Raw genomic sequence first — 21,478 nt, 5'->3', positions numbered from 1 at the left:
GTGAAGCTGAGACCTCAGGTGAGGTGGGGATCTTTATAATGTCAGGAGGAATCTGACAGGAGATTTCTGAATCATGAGTCTTTCACACTCAAAGACAAAGTATTATCACCATATTAGTTCCTTCACCCTTTTGAGCTTTTTCATGTCACAAAAGAGAGGCTCAGGAAAGCAGGTTATGCACAGAATAAACCCAACAATGCTTAACAGCTTTCCTTTACCATGGCCAAGAACAGTGATTTCTTAACAGTTTTTTGACTTCAAGGACCACTTTACATTTTTTGGAAAAAAAAAAAAAAAGAAAGAAAGAAAGAAAAAGAATCCACTGATTATCGCAGTGCTGCTGCAATGATTTCTATTTAGAAGAAAGTAAAAGGCTGAATTAAATTTCATTCATTATTTGTATTTCTTTCTTTCTTCTCCCTATTTTTGTATGCTTGTTCATGTGTTGAGGAATGTGTGTCAGTTCTGTAGTGTAAATTTATTTTTTTTAGTGTGAATGTATTTTTACAAGTTTTCACAGACAGTGTTTAGTCTGTTAGGCATCAGTGTGGGAGAAAATATAACTTGGTTTGTTGATGTATGTGGTTGCCTTTGTATACATCAAGGCATTTCTTCACGCAGTCATTTCATTAAGTTAGAATCTCTGTGTCGTAAACAAATAATACCCCCAATTATGTATATGCAGACGAAAAAAAAAAAGGTATTAACTTTAACTGAAAGGTTGGTTTCTGGAAAGTTAGCTGCATATGTTTGGATAGAATATGCTTTCTGAAGCATGAGAATCTGAAATGCACTGACATATACACGTTTTCCTCAGCTCTTTCTTCTCCACTGGGCTAGTGTGAGAAATGTAGTTCCAGGGAAAGGCTTTAAATCTTGCTATACTTCTCTGTAAGGAAAATAGATCCACTCCATGAGGTGAAATTTCCCAAAGCACGTCTGGCTCAATTTAGCAGGCACATAATTTTTAGGTAATTGAGGGAAGTTGTGGGCTCTTTCGCACAAGAAGCCCTAACTGCCCAAGGTGTGAGTGGTGTATCTCACTGCTACTTTAGCCTCAGTCCCAGGCAGTACGCTGCCTCCCAGTACGTGACTATTGCTCTCAAGTTTTCAAAGCATTATGGATCTTTGAAGGGAGGTTTAGGCTTGGATGAGATCAGAGATTCTTAAATTAAGGGGTTTTTTTGTTTGTTTGTTTGGGTTTTGTGGTTTTTTTGGGTTTTTTTTTTTTTTTTTGAGAAATTAAGTGCAAGAGGCACCACTAGAAGGCAATTCAGACCTCAAGAGGGTAGGAGCATCCCCTGGAGGTGCTTCCGTCACTCCTCATTTGCTGTATAAAGAGCCCAAGGTGATGAGACTGCCGTTTGAGTGCTCAAAAAATAGGTAGGCTTATTTCTCTCCTTTATGCCATTGCAAATTCCATGTTTTGTCTTTGGTACAGCTTGCACAGGACCATAGATTAATGCAATATTGATGTTCTGTGGCAAGTTAAAAGGCCAATAAGATTACTGCTCAATGTGAATTATTTCACCTCTTTGATACCTGCTTTGTCCTTAACTCTGTAAATGGCACAGTGTGCTTTCCTACCCCGGTGACATCCAGTTGCATGTATTGTTAATTTTTTGCTTTGTAGCTTGCATCTAGATTACAGTTTGTATGTCCCCAGAGTGGTATCAGTTGCCTGAAATCCTGATTCCTCGGTGTTGTGTGGCTTGCATAAATGTCAGCTGGTCCAAGGGAGCAGTTTTAAAAGAAACAGAGCTGATCTGACATTCTTCAAAGGGAAGCCTGGGAGACTCATCTCTGCACCTGGGTTTGTTATATGCACTGAGCAATGGGAAGAGTGCTATGAATGCTGTCACTCGAGCAGTGAAGAGGGACAGGCAGCCATGTCAAAAATGACAATGTTTCTTTTACTAGTCTTGCAAAAGATGTCTGTGGTGATGTGACTGCAGATGACATCAAACAACATAAATGGCTGGTTTCTGCAGTAGATTGAAATTCATCCAGTTCCCTGTGTTCACTGTGATGACTTTCAATGCTAATTCTCAGTGAGTGAGGCATGAAATGTATGCATAGGCTATACACAGTTAGGATACTTCCAATTTTTTTGAGGTACCTGTGATGTAAACATCTGTGCATCTTGCTTTCATGCATTTTTTTTTCCCTAGGTTTCAGTGGTGCAGTTAAAGAAACTGGAAGAGGAGAGAACACGATTGCTGATCTAGTTCTTTTTATGAAAAGAATGAGTGCTTCATTGTCTGAGCAGAGGGAAATACAGGCTAGAAGCACACTTTCATCTCCTCAAACACAGAAGGGATCAGCTGGATTGATGCAAATGAAATGCTTTTGAAAGTGATGCCCAAAGCTCGCTGTATGCACTGAGGAGAGCTGGGGATTGTTTGAAATTTCATTTGGAAATCTAAATAATGTTAGATCGTGTAAAAGATGAAAAAAGTTTTAGCTCGAACTTTACTGCACGAATTTAATGCTCTTTGAAGCTGAATCTAAATCCAGCCTTCAGCGCACACTGTGTCCTACAGCTGCATCAGTGTGTGTGCTTCACTGTATTTTGAGAGGATGCTTCTCAGTCCTGACTTCAGATGACTCTCACTGCTCTTCTCAGGATTACCTGGAAGAAAGAGGCTGCTAAATACAAAGGAGGAGAGAAATGCCTCCTGGGCATATATGGAAGGTCATGGGCATCTGGTGACAGGAAATACTCTCTGGGATCTACAGAATAACAGAACTGGGAGAAAAACCTAATTGGCAGTGCATCAGTTCTAACCTGTGCAAGGTAAGTGGGGTAATGGTGATATAAGTACGACACGGATTTCTCATTCAGAGTAAATTGATTGTAAGCTTTTATTTTTTCTTTCTTTCTCCTTTCTCATACATTGGTGCCTCCTATCAGCATTTTCTGTTTGCTCCTTTGCTAGATATTCTCTGCTTTTACAGTCAGCTGTGAATAAAAAGAGACACATTCCTGTTACGACTATTGGACTCTGTTCTAATGGCTTTTTGCATAAAGGACATAAATATCTTTGGGAGAAGGGTCTGGCACTGACCCCTTCCCAAGAAGGCCACAGCAGTGCATGGCCTCCCTTCCTGACCCTCTCACCTTGAGCTCTCTCTTTGTACAATAGAGTAGCTTTTACAGGATATGGCGAGGATGGCTTCACCCTGGAATAGATTACTGAGTGGCTGTTAAGAATGGGCAAAAAATTAATCTAAATAAAGAGAGATGCAAACTCGGGACTCTCCCACGCTAGCTCCTACCTACTGAGCTGGCTGGCTCATGAGCTTTAGTGGTTCCTGCTGTAATGATTTAAGAGCTTAGCACAGCAAGAAGCCTGCCCTATCCTTCCGGCAGAGACTGCAGAAATGATGATTTGTCAGCTCCTCACCTCCTTCATTACACTGTTAGACCAGCGGCCATTAACTCTGATCCTGGTGTGTGAACAGCAGGCACCAAACAGCAAACACCCACTTGGTGCCCCAAGGGTGGGAGCAGGGAGTGTTGGTGGGGAGCACCTGGTGGACCTGCCCAGGTCTGCAAAGTAGAGCAGGCTGCTGAGCAACTTGGTGGCTCAGGCTCATCTGCTGTCATAGTCTAATTGGGACGAGGTAGAGACTGTACACAGAAACCAGTCTGCTGGGAAGGCTCTTACAAAACCTGCAGGATGGAGCATTGTAGGGAGGAGCAAGGAAGCTGCTAGTTTCTGGATCCTGCCTAAGTGGAAATATATAAGGGGTGTTGAAAGCCAAGACACCTCCAGATATAGAAGGAAGCAGGATTACAGTCACCTAGATTAATCTCATCTAACTTTAGATTTTGTCCTGTGAATGCTGTTTATATATGAGCTGGCCACACCAGGCTCCTATTGATTAAAATGGGCCTTTCTGGAATGTGGCTCATCAGACCGATGATTCCAGCATTTTAAAAGCTCTTTAAAATTTTACTGTTTGTCCTCGCTGTGTTGGTATGTTTATTGGTGATGCCTAATTATTGCTGTCTTCTGATAAAGCTGGTGTAATAACAGTGTCCTCCCGTTTAAAAAATTAATTTCTCCAGATGTCTGTTTCATAAAAGAGCCATAAGAAAAGATTTAGAGTTTCTCTTTTGTGAAACACAAGGAAGTAAGAAGAGCAGTAGAGCTGAATTTAGATGGATCTCTAGGCTCTGTATGTTTGTGACCTGACACACTTGCCGTTTGCTCATTAAACCTCTTCAGCATTTAATAAAGCAGAATAAAAGCTTTTATTTTATTAAATATTAATTCACCTTCTAATATTTTTAGGGAAGGCTATAGGAATAAAACACTGATGGAGGAAGATAACTAAAGGGATAACACTAAATGAGACACAGTTTCCCTGGTTTCTAGAAAAAGCTCTCTTGGCTTTATACAACCACTTTATCTAATTATATCTGATCTTTTTTTTCAACAACAAAACATAAAGAGAAAGAAAAAGAGAAGAAAGCACAAACAGCTTGGCTCTTTGGGAAAAAAAATGTCGCTGAAAGCAATTTTTCCCCCTTTGTTTACTGGTGAAGGTGAAGCAGTAACTCAACATGCAGGTACAGACGTGATAATTTACTTGTCAGTTATGTGGTGGAAAAATCACTCTTAATGATAATTGTTGTATTAAGGTGGGTTTTTTTCTTTTTTTTTTTCTTTTTTTTTTTCCCTAAATCATGAAGACAGCTGACTATTCTTTTTCAACAGTGCACTCTACTGTTTTTAATTCTTGGCCCCTATCGTCCTATATGTGTGTTTTTTCACCAGAGTCAGGATTATTGTATTTTATCATTTGGCACAAAGGCTTTCTGTGAAACCTATGCCTGGTCTTCTGCCTTTGGCAAATTTAGCCACTGTTATTAATGATGTGCATATAGAAAATGTATCTGTGATTTGATATAACTCATTTTTTGACAAAATCAACCCCTAGATTTAGATGCCCAGTTCTCAAAAGAACAGTAGATCATAATCTTATGCACATCTACTGAACTAGTATATAGAGTGCATTTAGGTGATTTAAGGTGTTTTAATCATTCAGAATGAAAGCAAAAAGGAGCTTGTTTTTTGGATAGGTTGATGCTATTTGGTTTAGCTGAGGAGAAGAAAAATATATTTTCTTTTGTTTCTTTCTTTCCAGTTGATATCATGGCTGTTTGCAGCTGGTATAAATGGGAAACTGAATAGAATAAGCTGAACTTTTGAAGACCTTCACCTTGGAAAGGCAGATGATGCAGGATCAGAAGGATGATGTATGAAGTAACCACACCAGGTGAAAACAGAAAGAAGTCTTCCTGTGAAATCAACGGGCATGCAGGCAAGAGCCATCATTGCCATAACTAATATTAGCTGCAGATATTAAAATTATGCTTTCATCAGGAGAAGTACATCCAGTTACAACGAGGATGAATTTCCCTTCACTTCTAATTAAGCAAGTAAACTAAAATAGAAAGGAACATCCTGTCACATCTCAGTGCACATAGGAAGCAAGGTGAACAAGACCCTGGCCTCATGTCTTGGCTTCTTCCCATAATGTTGACCAATAAAGCACATGTCCATGAAAAGTTCAAGTCCTAAACAAGCCCTCTCATTAGAAGATCTGAAAAGGACAAGACTTCATGCTGAGGGTCATTAACAAGGGAGCTGCCTTCACAGATAATTTGCCATGCACACACAGGTGCCCATCATGGTTCCATAGCCTGCTTGATTCTCAGTAGGTTTAACTACCGATGTTCTGTCTAGCTTTCTGGATATTCATTTGTTTTCCAGCCTCCACAACCTGAGTGCATTTCGATGTACAATCCAACTATCTATCTCCATCAACCACATACAGCATGCAGAGGAACTGTTGTAGTGTATGATTTCTGCCAGGAAATAACAAACAGGAGGAAAAGACATACTGCAGAGAACAGAAAAATGAGAAATGGAGAGCAGAATGCCCTGCTCTTCCAGTGAACTGGACAGTGCCACTCTCCAAGGGGGTTTATCCCATTCCCAACTACTACAGCAATGGCTGCCACTTCGGAAATGTTTGTACTTCTCTAAAACTAGGCAAGAAGTCTGATTCTTCGTGACTTTGATTGTAGTTTACTAAGTACGGGAGAGTCTTAACTTTTTCACAGAATCATAGAATAATAGAATTACCAAGGTTGGAAAAGACCTCCAAGATGATCCAGTTCAACCATCTACCTATCACCAATATATTTTTCCACTAAATCATTTCCCTTACTATAACAATTAAATGTTTCTTAAGCACCTCCAGAGAAGGTAACACAACCATCTCCCAGGGCAGCCTGTTCCAGTGCCTGACGACTCTTTCAGATAAGAAATTTTTCCTAGTATCCAATCTGAACCTTCCCTGACACAGCTTGAGCAAGTTACTGTTTTGTTTAAACAGAACTCATGGTCCAGAATGACTAGCTTGTTTGATCTTTTCCAGGGATATCACTGATATGCATTCTTCCTCTTCTTTACGGGCTCCTTTTGTGGGCTCTGTGGGTCTTAAAATCTACTTTAGAAATAGGTTGATTACAAAAAGTATTACAAAATAAGACATGTTGATCAGTATGCTCCATATAGTTTTTCGCTTTTCCACCAATAGAGGGAGTAAAATCTTCTTTCCCCTCTGGAGCTTCTGGCCATGAGGCTGAGCTGTGCTAGACCAACAACTTTGCTGAGAGGCTTTGAATGTGTGAGGGCAGGAGGTCATCTAGGTCCAGGATCACAATCTTTAGAAAATTATGGTATAGTACCATCTAGCACAGGCTGTGTGATATTAAATCAGAACAAATGATGTATTTTGGGCTGAATGAATTTTGCAGCAATGGTGACATGCGGATCAAAATTTTGCAATGTGCTGCACTCCCTTCAGGACTAGTGATGAGAACTGTTAATTGCATTATATTATCTAGTGGTAACTGTACCATTAATGCATGTCAGCACCATTCCTGACAGGGCTGGCTTGAGGGGTTTTCACTGCCGTAGGCAAACTGGAAAGGATGTGCTACTCTTAGCTGCATTTACTTTCACTGTAAACAGTCAAAACAGACAGTTGTATGTAGGTCCCAATTTTAAATTATACACCAGTGACTTATTCAAGTAATTAGAGCTATATTAACCACCCCAACAGCCAAAAAAATGTTTTGTGAAGAGGAATCTTCATGAGAGTAATTACTTTTCTTTCCCGATCCCTCCTAGACTGTGAAGTGCTTCTGAGTTTGCGCTGCTTAGTGTGTGCTTGGCAAATATGAAAAGAGTGAGTCTGGAAACGACACATATTTGTTGCCCAGGGCTGTACACTCTCTGTGGCATCAAACCCTGTCTGACCTGCCGGGAAATTCCTAGATAAGTTAATACTGGATGTGTTAGTGCTCTCTCCCAAATTCTTCTCTTTTTCATTTTGTGTCTTACATTACTCTCAAGTTACTATTTGGCTTTACCAGAATCATAATACCGTATGAGTTGGAAGAGACGTTTAAAGATCATCTAGTCCAACTCTCCTGCACTGAACAGGGACATCAACAGCTAGATTAGGTTGCTCAGAGCCCTGTCCAGCCCAACGTTGGATGTCTCCAGGAATGGAATGTCCACCACCTCTCTGGGCAACCTGTTCCAGTGCCTCACCACTCATCATAAAAAACTTTTTTCCTTATATTAGTCTAAATCTGCTTTTAATTTGAAACTATTTCTCCTTGTTTTATCATAACTTACCTTGCTAAAGATCTGTCCCTTTTTACAGCCTTCCTTTAGATACAGAAAGGCCTCTGTTACATCCCCCTGGAGCCTTCTCTTCTCCAGGCTGAACAGCCCCAGCTCTTTCAGCCTGTCCTTGTAGGTTATGTGTTCCATCCCTTGGATCATTTCTGTGGCTTTGTTGAACCTCATGAGGTTCACCTGGGCACACTGCTTAAGCCTGTCTATGTCTCTCTGGGTGGCAAACTGTCCCTCAGTCATGTTGACTGTACTCCACAGCTTGGTGTCATCTGCAAACTCACTGAGGGTGCACTTGATGATCCCACTGTCATCATCATTGTTGAAGATATTAAACATCAGTGGTCCCAGCACTGACCCCTGAGGGACACCACTCATCACTGATCTTCAGCAGACATGAGCTATTAACCACCACTCTTTGGATATGATCTCACAACCAATTCCTTGTCCATCAGAGAGTCCACCTATCAAATCCATATCTTTCCAATTTGGAGGGTAGGATTTTGTGGAGGACCATGTCAAAGACACTACAGTCATCCAGATGGATGACATCAGTGGCTCCTCCCTTGTCCACTGATTCAGTTACACCATCATAAATGGCCACTAGGTTGGTCAGGAAGGACTTTTCCTTGGTGAAGCCATGTTAGTTGTTATGTATCGTCTCCTTCTCTTCCACATGTCTTAGCATAGATTTCAGGAGGAAAAAAGAGTGTTCTCTGCTATATCATTGTGGGAATTAGATTATTTAATACAGAAAAACCTCCCTCTCCTAGTAATTTCTAGCCTGTTTTTCCCTCTGCAGTCTTAAAAGTCAAAATATCTTAATTTATTGTGAATTGGAAAGTTGTAACAGACAATTTGTAAATAATGGAATACCTTCTGTAGCATTTTAATTGAAATTAATTATTTCTGCAGTCTTGGGTTGAAATATTTCATCTCAGTGCACTGAATCAGTTTGAAATGTTTAGTATTCAGTTGATGAACAGTTACTCTTCAGTTTCCAAAGAAAAACTTTTAGGGCATTGTAATTTGCTTGTCTTTTTTTTACCTTGCCTTACAGAAAGGTCTAATTGGCAGTAGTATGTTTATCATCAGTCTTGTAAACGACGTGACTCAGGATATCCTACATGACTTGGTCGTGTGGAGAGATGCGCAGCTTTACTGAATATATTGCCAGTCAAGGAAGTCTGTGTGAAATCACAGAGTTATGTAGCATCTGCATCACAGTTCCAGTGGGACTCCCACGAGGTGCTGAGCAGATGCAACTTGACATCAGAATGATTCAAATCAAACATTTCTGCTCAGTAAACCAAAGCATTTTGATTTGGTGAGACCACCCTGGAACAAACAACTTTGTTTTTATTTTCTGGGTTTTGGCAGAATCATTTGTTCCTACACAGCTAACATAAATTATTTAAGAAAAACCTCTGTGAAATCCTAATACTTGCATTACAGACAAATGTGTATGCATGCATATATGCATGTACAAATACATGTACATATGCTAATTTATACATGTGAATGTTCATCTCTCTGTCTCTTCACATAAATTCACCTGAGCTCACATATGTTTTTCCTCGGTGACATTTACCTGGGAGGCTTTGCTATGTTTTAGGCAGGGGATGAGTAGCCCTAGATGTTTAAGATGAAACTTACTTACTGTGTGAAACAAAAGGGAAAAAGGCTACTGTAGCTATGAGATGAGTGGTGAGCATTGTCTTGTCTTTTTTATTAGTGTGGGGGGAGGCTCTTTTAAGAGTATGACTGTGTCACCTTGAAAAGTGAGTTGATTATTCAGTGCAAAATATGCATTAGAAAGTGCTTGAACTGAAGGACTGGCTGGCTCCTGGGATCAGTAATCTAATGTGGGACCTTTAACCTCTTAGTCACCAGTCTGACTCCAGCACAGGTGAGTAATAAAATCACAAATCTCTGTACCTGGCAGCCATTTGGTTGCATCAATAATCTGAGCTGATAATATCAATACAATTTGGTGAGGAAAAAAATCCCATATCTGTGCAATAATTTGCATGTCTTTTATGATATCTCAGCAAACAGCAAAGCCTGAAAGGGCACGGGGAGTTGAAAATAACAGTGGATTCATATTTCCCACCCTGAACAATCCCAAAGCATCTTATAAGGTATTAACTTAAGACATATTTCAGTGTAGATCATCCTGTAAATACTAGAAGCCAAGGTCTGCTTAAATCCAGTGAATTGCTCTACTTGATAAGGACACCATGAAGACTGAATTTGTTTTTATTTAAAATTTCCTAAAGAGGGAGTTCTGCTTGAAAAAGCAGGTATGCAGGGAGTGAGGCACTGAGATGGCTCCAGGACTTTGTGCAGTTACTTGGCAACATGGCCCTGGATCTCCCTGTTTGCCACAGTCCCCAGGACCTGCTTTTGGTTGGGGTTAATTAGATGTTGCTTAGTGTATTCCCTAACAAACACTGAAATCTTCTGGGAGCTTTCTTGTGGCCTAAGGCTGAACTCACAATAACTATGCTAATGATTTAATGGGAACAAGCAGGAAAAGGGTGAGTTACAGAAAACTATCTGTCTTTTTAACCCCTGTGTGAGCCAGTGTTAATGTAGGGCTGGCAAACTACAAAGCCTGGCTGGACATGAGCTGGCTTCCTGCAGAGCCACTTGGATGTATCCGCATTGCATCCCAGTCTGCTGGTTCCAGCAACATGATGTGAAGGCACCCGAGCGCAGGGTCTGGAAGCAGTACAGAAGTATTTATGCAGAGCTTAAGCTAATAAGCTCTGCCAGACCTGGCCTAGCCTGCAGTTGTGGCACCATTTATCAGCAAACTGCATAATCTGCCAGGGGGATAATAGAGAGCTGACTGTATATCAAACATTTGTTTGTAATAAAAATTACATGCTATAGTTTTGACTCTAAAGCATTCGTGGATTGCAGTCAGACAGTTTACAAGATTTCTGCCCTTCTCTGTCTGCTGGCCTCCTCCTCAGAGGTGCTGCACTTGTGACAGGGATGGCTTTAAATGCTCATGAAGCAGCTTCTGAGTAGTTCATAACATGGGATTTTATTTATTTATTTATTTATTTTCTGGAATGATGGAAGTGATGAATAGTACTTATGTTAAAAGTTTCAAGAAAGCAGGAGACTGATTCAGACACCTTGGCCCCTTCCTGTTCTGTTTTCTGCAGGTATGTCAAGTTTTATGATTCTCTTGTTAGAGAGGCAAACCTTATCTTGCTTCTGGCTGCACTCAGCCTTATAATGCCTAATTTTGGCTGCCAAAAGGATGATGGATATCCTCCTATGTCCACCTCAAACCTTGGCTTCTTCTGATCTCTTTAGATAAATGCACCACAGGCTTGACAGTTGTGATCCAATGTGTTGAGAGGAAGAACCATCAAAATATGATATATGATCAGGGCTTTGGGAATCATTATCCATCTGCAACAAAGATATACCAGTTGCAGTGGTAAGACAGAAAACTTGAAATACCAGCTTCAAATGTTCTGTATTGAGTGTTTTAAAGCAGTAGACATGAATGAAAACAAGTGTATGCTGATGATCTTGGAGGGCTGTTCCAACTGAAGCCATTCTATGATGCTGTCATTCTATGTTTACTTATATACATGTGGTTGTGTAGGTAGCTCTGGAAGGGCTGGAAAATGGCAATGTTTAAATTCAATAATAAAAGAATTAGGCAGGAATGAATGTGTCTCTTAAAATTCCTTATTGGTATGGTATTTGAAAGCAGAGAAACAAATCAGAGGACAGGTTGCGCAAAAGCAAATAAATCATCAGTGCACTTGATTTACACTTATGCATATAGATGGATTTAGTTGCAGCAAAAAGAGCTGAACCTAAATAAGTTCAACAGAAGTTTGTCACAACAGTTCTCAGGTCCTACATATCTTTTGGAAGCAGGTGGGATAACCTTTCCTGAGTGATACTTCTGTTACCACATGCAATAGGATTAGGTGCAGTTTTTTGTAGCTGAAGACATCATGCTACTGTTCGTCTTCGTATCGTCTTAGCTCAAGGTTTTCATCAGATATTGCACCTGTGCTTTTCTCAGTGGAGATGCATAGTAAGCAATTACAATTACTTTATTTTCTGTTTTTGTATTGTAGAAAAACCACAAATTTTCCTGAACTTTGCTGAAGTAGTGAAGCCTAGAACAGTGTCCCAGATGACAATCTGTCCTGCCCAGGTACTGTGAACTACGCAAGAATCCTCATACCTCTGGCATGAAGATGTTGCAGTTATGATGTTTTTATTTCTACCTCTGCATTTGTTGCTTTGCACAATAAACACTGTATCTTCATCTGTGAAAGATATAATTCTATGTATTTTCCATTTCCCTTTTTGATAACACAATCTGTGAAAGAAGGCACTAGAATGGAAATTGCTTTTGGAAAATGCTGTAGTATGTATGTCTTGTATACCATGTGACTGAAGATACTGTCTATTTGCACTTGGAAATTTAAAATAAATTTCAACTTTTAGGACCCGAATCCTATGTCCTCTCATCCCTGATATCCACTCATTTTACAGTCTCTTCACAACGAGAAAGATTTAAGTGGTCTCACTGTAAATGAAAATATGACTCATACATTGGTATCAAGTCATTGAGGAAGAGTGGTTGAATTGGTTTCATAGCCACTTTTTCTTCAAGGGAGCAACAGAAAACTTACAACAAACTGTTGACAACTGAAGGGCAATAGAGTTCATGTTTTTTGCCTTTGATGCTCCAGACCTGGTAGGTGTTTGATGTTCTACCACAGACTAGGTTTATTACTATCTGCTTTATTTACAAACTTCATTGAAGCATGGATACTTTCACAGCACTCAAGTGCTCAATGGTGTCACATTGTGCACAAATTTGGAGCAGTCTAGTGTGTTATTCCTGCTTTGGATCCTCTGCTAGGCTGTGCTTCCAGAGTTAAGCTCTGGGATGCTGAAACTCAAACATTTTCCTGTGGAAGTTACAAGCCTATTAAGGCCTTTTCAACGAGAACATCAATGAAGATGTTCTCCATGTGCAAAAGTATATTAATTATCATTCTTATAGTAGTCCTTCTGTACTTCAGATGCAGAAGAATCATTTTCAAGCAAAAACAATAAAGTGATGAATGTGATTTCTTCCTTTTTATTTCTTCTTTTTTTCAGAAGTGGCCTTAGGTATTTTTAGAAAGTACATAGAGGAAAAGGACTGGAATTGTTGGAGCTAGAATTTCTATATTTTTCTCTATTATGGCAGCCACAGCAAAAAGTTTGGTACCTAAAACTTTTCTCTATGGGAATCTAGGTCCACCCACACTATAGAAGTGTCTTCTTAGAAGGTGCCATAAGGAATCCCCTGGAGCTTCTTAAAGAGAAAGAAGCACTGTCTTGGTATTAGGCCAACCCCAAGGACCATCTTGATATTAAAGCTGATAGAAAGCTTCTTTAGACTCCATGACTGCCTGCACTGTAATATAGACAAAGTCAATATGTTTTACAGGATCTGAGCATTTATTAAGTGCTGTTGAGGCCCAAATACTGTTCTAATGCAACAGTTAAACAAAACAAATCAATTGAAGAAGTACCATTGACTTCACCAAAGATTGTTTTAGTCTCCTGATGTTTTATTGTAAAGGCAGATGTGTTCAACCTGATTTCTCTGAGGTGAAACGGTTTGTGCATTACTTGACTGAAGCAACCTGTAAGTATTCTGACATTGTTTCTCTGCAGAATTTTGTCTCCAATGGTAAGTACAAGGAGACTTGTGCAAGTCTTCTGCATTTCACTGCCACTGAATTCAATATTCAGTAAATGGAATAGTTTAATTCATCCTCATAGGAATTTTTCTATTATTTGATGGCAGAAATTACAAAGTGATGTCCATCACTTTGACATGATATAAAAATGATCTCACTGCTACTCAGTGCTCTTTTAGATTTACAAAAGGCATGGGTTTTTCTCAAAGAAAAATCATGAGTTCAGGAAAGGAAAGAAATGTGTGAAGGATATTCTACGTGTCGTTTATGGAGTACACACTCTCCAGTTAGAGTTGAGTTCCATGTCTGAAAAAAAAAGCCCAACACAAATTCAGGTTGAGAGTTGTTAAAGAAGTAAAGCTGCTTTGATATGCTTCATTTTGTAAACTTTGTAATTCCATATTCTGTAATAAGAAAGGCAGAGCACAGGAATATTTGAGCTCTTCAGATTTCTTTTCTTGGTAAGTCTAGACTAGTTAATTACTATTTGATTTTTCAGAGAGAGTGCCTTGACTTGTGTTTAAAGATGTCAAATACCAAACTGTCCCCTAAAATGGAATTCTAAGTGTTCTAAAGTTACAGAGCAGAAGGTAAGATATTTGAAATTCATCAGAAAATCTTTCTCCAGTCCATCCACACTTCAATTTTACTGTGCTATGTACAGGAGTACTGAAGGAAAAACCACTTATTTGCATTCAGCTCGCAGTTGGAATTGTTACAGTGAAGTCACGTCCATGTAGTCATTCACAAATGCAAAATTCAGACTTACACAAGAAAATATTTGGCACTCACCATGAGGTCTGAGTAGACAAGGAGCAAAAACATTATTGTATTTCTTCTTTTAAGAATTATTTGTTAATATTTAAAAAACATTCTAGGGCATGTTTAATGAGAGATAGAGTAATAAAGGAATATTTCTAAACTGTTGTTCTGCTGCAGTGCAATTTAAACTATAATCTATGTTAATAATACTTTGTCCATATGTTTATTCAAATATAAAAAATGTATGCAAACATGCATCCCACTTCTTTGGGGTTAGATATATTACAAGCAGTGTTTCAGTTTACACAGATTCCCAAACAACTCTCACTGACTTCTACTGTTAAAAGGTTCCACGGTTTGCAACTTATCTTGAAATTTGAAGGTAGAGAAAGCAAGAAATGACAAAGTAGTATCATCGTGACGTTAAAAGAAAATGGAAGAATTATTCTTTCTTACAGGTGGTACTTTCTATAAGAATAAATAGATAGATAGATAGATAGATAGATAGATAGATAGATAGATAGATAGATAGATAAATAATCTCTTTACTCTTCTTTTATAGTTTTTTTGTGACCACACAGGCATGTAATTGCCTGTTTACCAGGTAATAGCCTGGACATTCAGCACTCAATAAATTAGCAATTGAATTTACATGAAATTCAAGAGAATTATTACCACCCTACATAATGATTACCTTTATCGCAAATTTTAAATGACCCTTTTTAAAAATTATAAATCTCTAAAGTATATCCTTTCTTCTAAAGGACACAATAAATCATTTAAGTACCCCTCCAGATCTACTGAAGAGGCAACTGATTAACAGCCTTTTCTAATACAGCAGCAAAGGTAAGAACTTGGGAGGGTCAGAAATGAAATTTAAATGTCTCTTTCCACAGTTATTTTGGGAAAAAAAAAATATCTGTGTGGCAATGTGATCTGTATCTGCACTTGGATTAAGTAATTGTATTCAGGTGGAGAATTGCCTAGCATTATCTTATGACTCACTTGACAGAGCTTACCCTTACTTTTCATTACCTGAGAAGAGATCATTACAAAACATACAACTAGTATAATTTCATAGCAATCTATTTTGAACTAGCAAATTAAATGGGAAGAAGAGAGGAAATGGAATGCAGCAAGTGTAATGCTTTAAAAATGTTTATAAAGAAATAAGAGCCTAGCAGAAGTGTGGGAGGGTATCCAAGTTGGGAAGCAGGAGCCCTTTCTCTGTTTTTTGATGTGGTGGGACTAAGTGCATAAAGCTGATTCATGACAGAGAACCCTCTGAAAAAGAGAACAGATATGTGGGTATCATACGTGAAAAATATATTAAATTTTGAAGGGTAATAGTTGACAGATAATCAAGTGTGTGAGGGTGTAGGGGCAGATGTCCAAAACGGATGTTTGGAAGCTTCAAGCAGAGGCCGGATGCTTGCTAGTTACATGCAATGTAGGCTGGTTGCAAATTTCGATAATACATGGACTAAATAACAGCAAAATGTCCTGAGCTCTCAAATTACTGATTACTAAAGAGACACATAATAGAACCACCAATTAGGAGGCTGATCATGTTTCTATGTGTAAACTATATGGGAAAAAAAAACGAAACTTGGGAGCCTGTGAAGAAGAGTGGATGAAAAATGAAATGTTTCCAAAAGAAAACATAGCCTTAGAGAGAAGAGGACCAGGAAATAAGGTAAGCATCTTGAATGGGAGGGGTGGACACCAATGTGTGTGTCACAAATAGATATAGACAAATGCCAAAAGTTGCTCAGAGGCCTTGGCCAGATGTGGAATAGGGAATAGGAGCCAACACAATTTTCTGCCCAACTTTCCCATGCCAGCAGAAATCTCCTTTCTGGGGAAAGATAGGTGTTTGTGAGCATGACAGCGAGATAGTGAGGGAGTGAGTGTAAAATAATGAAGCTAAAGCTCTAATCCTGTTGGTTCCTAAGTAAAGTCTGGTATCCAGATTCACTTTTGGTTATCATTTACTTTGTCTCTCTTATGCAGGAGAATAAGGTGACCAACAGAAAAACATGGAAGTCAGAGTTGAGGAGTTTTAGGGACTGCATTTTTATTTTAAAGTGCCTTTGAAAGTGCAAAACTGAGCTGTATTACTCTCCTCTAAATTCACATCTGAAGTAACTCACTAGTAACATATATTGGGAGAGGAATTAATTAGAGGGAGATGAATTTTTCGGGCACCTTCAATTCAATTGATTTTGAGAACTGATGATAATGAAGAGTAATGTACCTGGAAGCAAGATCTCTACTCTCCTTTCCTGACTTTTCTGTAACATCATCTCACCTTTTGGCCTCTTTCCTTGCCACAAATAATTGTCTCAGTAACTCCAAGTTTTGAGTGTGAAATATAACAAATTTTATGTGATCCTTCTGAAATGTGTTTAAGAAGCAAATGCAGTCTGGTTGAAGCATCACCAGGACATAGAGAAAAACTTTAATTAATACAGAAATAATAAGTTAAAATGCTAGAGACAGGCCTTGAGCCATTGGGATGGGGGAAAGAGTGAGAAAAATAAAAAATAATAATAAAAAATATATTAAAAACAAAAAAAGCAGAACTCATAGGTTAAGATAAAAGATATTTTCTAAGACAGAAAAGGAAAAGAGAAATGACAGCAGTTTTATATATATATTTACAAAACAGGGGAGGCACAAGCAATTGCTCACCACCTGCTGATCAATGCCCAGCCAGTCCCTGAGTAGCTACAGTTCCCCTAACCAGCTCCTCTCAGTTTTACAGTGTTCCTTGGCTCTGTACAGCACTGCTCAGCAGCTACTAAAACATCAGTGTGTTATCAGTATTATTTTTCTCCTAAAGCCAAAACATAGCATCATATCAAACACTGTGAAGCTCTGTCACTGCTGAAACCAGGACAACTCTTTCTCATCTGGTACACAGTAAATTGTTCCAAAGCACAGAAGGAGAGTACTGAACCAATAGAAGTAAACCCATAAAGCCATGTTTTTAAAACATTTTGCTTTTTTTTCCAAAAAATTAATTCCTGATCTGGGAAAGATGAACATACAAATGCAGAGAACTGACAATTGATCCTTCAAGTAAGCTCAGTTATGAGCATAGACAATCACTTAACCTCTCTGATCTCCAGATTTCACCTCTGAAAATGAGCGTTATTACAGTCAGCTGTGAATAACGGGGTCATAAACATGGGGAACTTTTAAGTGATCTGGGATCTTAGGACTGGAGATGTTAAATATAAATGAGTATACATCTCAGTTAGATGACTCTTGTTCATGTTGGCTAGCAACACAATAGTGTTCTTTTAGGTTGTTTTATCATGCTCCATTCTTTTTCATGAAAGCCAATTAGAAGATTTTCTAAGTGCCAGTATTAACCCTGATAAAATTACTATTAAGTCACAAGTTATATGAGTGCTAATGAAAAGCTGCTGTCTTTCTTAAATTAGCTATCTTGATATTTTTGGCAGTAATTTTTCTTTTTTATTTTCCAAATCAAATTAATAAAACTGCAACAGAACCATAATGGGACAGGGGTGCTATAAAAAGAACAGAATAATTGTAGCACTTACAACAGATGAGATGTTTGCAATTTTACAGTTACCCCTCAAGACAGTATTTGGGGAAATAAAATATTTTACTAATTTAAATTAACACTGCTTGAAGACACTTCGTGTTGAAAAATCCTAGGTTAAAATTTACTCATCTGATTTCATTAGATGACTTCAAAGCACGTGTTACTGCCATTCTATTCCACTGGTGTCAACTCTGTGGTCTTTTACCTGTGATGCTTTTCAAAGTGCAATGTTTTATTTTATACTTTTAATAAAGTTTGTGATAGAGGTAAGGAAACTAAATGATAATCAAAATGAAGGCTTTATCACCACAGATACTCCAAATATCACAAATGGTTGTGTTTCTAAGGTAAGAACATTTGCTGAGTTTAATGCCTGCAGTAAAGAAGATTATGATGCAGCCAGAGGGACCAGAAGCTCTTTTCTGGAGTAGCAGATCTTCTTTCATGTATTTTAGAACTTCATCGTTTTATAGGAAGACTAAAGACTGTGCACATGGGTACAGTTACAACCATAGGAACTGCAAATGTGAGGCTGCTGTGGTGTTATGTAAGAACAGGAGATTGAAGGACAGGAGGTGTCTTCTCCATATCATTTATCGTTAAGTCACATGTGCCTTTTAGAGTTTCTCTTAGTCTACATCACTGATTTTTTAAAATCAAATCCCTAAAGTCCCTTTATGTAGAAACTGAAGTATATCATGAATTTGAATATTTTTCACAGTTTATAGTCCCAGCATTCCAGGCTCTTGCTGTTCCAATGCTATGGTGAATGCAGCAGGCCTTGAGAGTAGGGTGAAGATGTCTGCTGAGCATCTATATCTCAGACACTGAATTGAATGGAATTGTGGTCCTTTATGAAATTCAACTGAAGAACCTGAGTGCAGATTTTGACACAGGTGTAAGACAGAGGTGCTCTCTTTTTTGCAACAATTTTCTTGAAAAAAAGTTAAATGAACCTCTAAACTCTACCTGCAGACAGAGCCACTGTATTTTTTTCCCAGTTACGCTCCAGTATGCTCATTTCAGTGATTTTCACACGAAGGCTGCTTCCAACAAAATCCCAGACTATACTTCATAGTTTCATCAAATGATGTAAACAGGGAGGCAAACTTTGTGGAAGTGTTGGTGTTGGCCAAGAACCACATGCCTGAGCTGGGCAAGGCCAGCATTACCTGCAAGAACCCAGGCAGAAGAGAAGCATTGGGCAGCACTTCACAGAAGTAGGGTTTCTGTATATCCAGATACTGCTTTGGAATATTTTAGCTTGCTGAAACATTAGCAGGAGCAACTATTTACCCTCTCCATTTGTATAACTGAATGATAGAATGTAGACTCTCAGTTTTGCGACAATCAAGTGACTGTAACAGTCCAGTTAACATTATTTCAGATAAAGGTAATCTGGTAGATTTCCTAGGTACTTACATTTCTCCTTAAAAGATAATTTCTGAAGAAAACAAAGTATACTTTGATTTTCCAGGTATCATTTTAAATCTTGTTCCTTTCTCCCAAAAGTTAGCAGCACTGGACTCTCAGTTCCACCACCTAAGTGCTACACATTAGGACTGCAGCCCTTTTAAGATGAAAGTTCCAAGGAGCTAAGCTGGTGGAGGCTATTGCCTAAAGCAATCCCATCAGGTTTTCTGCTAGAAGTATATCTTCTACTTAAGAAAAACCAGTATATGTGCTTTCTGCTTTGTAGCAATGCTTTTCATTTTAATCTAGCTCTATTTGCTCCTGTGCTTTTATTCCAAGCAAACAAAAATGAATTCTTAGCAATCTGGGAATATATTTCCTAATGCCCTGTAGCAAATACAGGTTTTTTTGAACAACATAGGGTACTGTGGAGGGAATACAAACTCTTTGTACACTAAGGAAAGACCAGGGAAAATGGAAAAGTGCAAAAGAAATATTCTGACCAGCAGTGATTACAGTGAATAGGAGTGTTTTCTATTCACAGAGAAGGTAAGACTAGCTCTCCTCTTCTTCAAGTCTGATCTAAAGCAGGAACTGCAGCATGTGGTCTCCGTGGAACTGAAGTTCAAGAAGGTCACTCGCTGACCTGGCCTTAAGAAGAAGAAATAGGCTTTTGAAACTTGTTTACTGACCCACTCTCTGTGTGGGACATATATATATATATATAATGGCTCCATATGGAAGCATGCGTTAGCAGAATATATAGTACAGTCATAGGAGTAGGAAGTAAGTCTTCATCAAAGTATTATAGGTTGTAGCACTGGCATAAATCCTGCATGTCAGATCATTAATGTGCAAGCCTACCGTTAATAATGGAGTCTCATTTGTCAAAGGAGGCTGGGGAGGAAGGTGGGGTACACCACTGGCATAAGGTGATTTTTGTTGTTCTTTTTCTTACTTCATGGTCTGATGCACTGAATATAAAACATAAAACTCAACAGGGCTGTGGGTGATGGGGAATCTCTGTGCTGCTCTGATTAGCCATTTGTGCTACTTGCCTGCTGCCAAGTTAATGTTCCTCCCTAGGCCACGTCGCTCTGAACAGTCATATCAAGCATGACTGCAGGCAGAACCCAGTACCCAGTAAAGGATTTACATGCTTCAGGAAAGGTACTGCAGCACCTTTTGGACACTGCTGTAATGTTCAGATTACACTGCCTATAGACAGGTAGACAGCCTAGTTGCATACATCAGATCGGCTATAGTACACTATTTACAAGATCTTTGCCTTTGAGGAGCAAAGCAGTGCCTTATTTTTAGATTAGAGAAGGATGCCATTCCTCTTTCTCCTATTACAATTCAGTGGCTTTCTACCCAGGAGGTAGAAAACTCCTTTGGAGCTCAGTGCCATCAAGCTGAAATGACTGACACCTGCTTCCCTGCCCAAACCTCAGCAGTCTGGTGCACAAACTCAAGAGATGAGGGCTCTCCTCCCCATCTCTCACTGCAGAAAAATAGAAGTTACAGGAGCTCAGAAACTTCTAATGGAGAAAGAAATATGGCTTGAGAATAGACAGCAAGTTCCTCAGTGAGAGTAGGGAATTTTGGCTCTTCCTTGCTGCTTCATTCAATAAAAGGCAAAGCACATGAAACAGCCTAGGAAACTAAGCAATTTGTTTGAAGCCCAGTCATGAGCCACTACGCTAGGAGGTAGGAGATGCTGAGTTGGGGATGGCTGCTGGTGAGTAGATGCTTTAACTCTGTATGGTTTTTATAATAAGGCCATCCCCACTGACCATATTCCTCAGAGCAAATGTTTCTCTTCTGTCACAGTGCCTTGTTCTCATCTCCTTGAAGGTGGTATGAAAGACTTTGTATGTTATAGGCAAAGAAATTCTGAAAATTATCTAGAAAGCTTCCATAGCTACTTCATCTTCTGCAAGGTTCTTGAATATGATTACATAATTACAGAACCACAGAAAACTATTATAGTTCCTTGCTATGAGAAACTGTGGAATATCTGGTGATAAACAGTTATTTAACAAAAGGTAATGCTTATCTGCCTGAGTGTCAGATGTATACAGACAACTGTGTAATACCATAGTCTGATACAATTTATAGTGTATGATTGAAATGAATAAATTTTCCACTACACGATAAATATATACCACTGTTGTATTATTAGAAAGATACTGGTTGTGTTCACACAGCTTGGGCAGGAAAAGAATTCATGTAGAGAAAGTTTGTTT

The 21,478-nt window shown here is 38.8% G+C and overlaps 1 long non-coding RNA gene across 3 annotated transcripts; it reads left to right on the top strand.

The window, feature by feature from the left end:
* The first annotated feature begins 1,930 nt into the window (after positions 1 to 1,930).
* Positions 1,931 to 12,229, top strand: LOC107312181 (uncharacterized). Of its 3 annotated transcripts, XR_014944910.1 has the most exons (3): positions 1,931 to 2,797; positions 4,462 to 4,579; positions 5,158 to 12,229. It is a non-coding gene; the product is annotated as an uncharacterized LOC107312181 (long non-coding RNA). The 3 variants fall into 3 exon arrangements; XR_001554425.3 differs by lacking the exon at positions 4,462 to 4,579; XR_014944909.1 differs by having other exon boundaries at positions 1,931 to 4,579.
* Positions 12,230 to 21,478: the final 9,249 nt, after the last annotated feature.

The sequence above is a fragment of the Coturnix japonica genome, chromosome 3 (genome assembly GCF_054131305.1).
Source record: "Coturnix japonica strain WE chromosome 3, WE-NBRP24, whole genome shotgun sequence".
NCBI classification, from domain to species: domain Eukaryota; kingdom Metazoa; phylum Chordata; class Aves; order Galliformes; family Phasianidae; genus Coturnix; species Coturnix japonica.
The sequence above is the reverse complement of the archived record's forward strand: the minus strand, read 5'-3'. Positions and strand labels throughout refer to the sequence as shown.